Here is a 1,438-nt window from a genome sequence, read left to right on the forward strand (position 1 = left end):
TTCACTTCTTTTATTCTGACCTTTCCCTTGATACATGTTCTGGAGCTATTTTTTCTAACTTTCGCTGTTTTCCTCTACTTTAAAATTTGTAAGTTTGATCTTGATTTTATCGCATTCCAATGGAAGCTTTTATCATTTACTTTAAGTCTGTCATAAAAATTTTGAAGTCTATTGTTAGCAGATTGTAACTTCTGCTCTCCTTGTAACGTTTTGTACTCTCCTTGTTACTTATTGTGCTCTCCTTATAATTAGCTTGTAGTGTATTATAAGCACAATCGATCTTTCTTTACTTTTCTCCAGTTACTTTAATGTCCTCCTGTAGTTCCTTAAAATTTCCTTGCAGACTTTAATTCCTTCCCATTTTTTTCCACTTCTGCTTGTCTTCATATTGCTTCACGCAATCTCTGCAGTCATGAAATTCATGAACTTCTCCCTCCATCTTGTTCAACTAAAACCTAAAATAGATAGTATACTAAAATTTGAGTCTTACTATACCTAGGCCTAAATTTAAATGCTATATACAGAATTTGCCTGTCTACATTACTACGTGACACGTGTTTGCCTAGTGCCTAGTATAGCAATGCTACCTGAGCTGTCGAGGAGCCAACACTGATCTCAATTTTAGGAAATTTTGAGCTGTCATCCTAAGCTTGAGCCTAGACCAACTCCAGTTTCTTCTGAGACAGTATACATGGCATCCAATGACAACCAAAGTAGATCTTCCCAAGGACCCGCCAAACGTAATGATGAGGTGCATGAAGTACAAGTAGATAAAGAGCTGCAGTTCATGGTTGCATTACTTATCTCCTGTAAAAACCTGCAGCAACAGACACAACTGCCGCTATTTCTCTGGAAAACTTTTTGATGGTATAGGTCATGCTAGATTTGTTTCTTTTGAATCCAACCTAAGATCATCTTTTGCAAAATATATAGTAGAAAACGCACCTGTGGCTGTAAAATTCAAATGAGCTCTTTTGATTCATAGTTGGAAATTAATACTGGACGAAATACAGTCCTGCAACAATCTCGAATAGAACTTAAGCTAGGCACTGATGAGATGAGCCAAAAATCTATCTCTACAGCCACAACTGATCAACTGTAACAGTAACAGGAAAGATCATGAAGGTATTGGCTAGTATTGATGTCACATCTAAAGGTGGGAAGAATTTGACTACGCAAGACTGTATTCTACGTGATTGCAATGGCAGATGCTGTGCCATTTTATGGCAACAAGATGTCAACAAATTGCTTACAGGCCGATGTTAGAAATTGCAAGATGTAGTTGTGAGGCAATTTGATACTGTAAAATATCTGTCTGTATCAAATAGTTCTATCATTAAAGAAATAGAAGCTATTCAAGAAATATCTAGTAATGATGAAAATGACATTGACGTAGAAGCAACTATCGCACCAATGATAGCTAATGGAGATGTTAGCG

The sequence above is a fragment of the Amphimedon queenslandica genome, unplaced genomic scaffold (genome assembly GCF_000090795.2).
Source record: "Amphimedon queenslandica unplaced genomic scaffold, v1.1 AMPQUscaffold_13472, whole genome shotgun sequence".
In the NCBI taxonomy this organism is placed as follows: Eukaryota; Metazoa; Porifera; class Demospongiae; order Haplosclerida; family Niphatidae; genus Amphimedon; species Amphimedon queenslandica.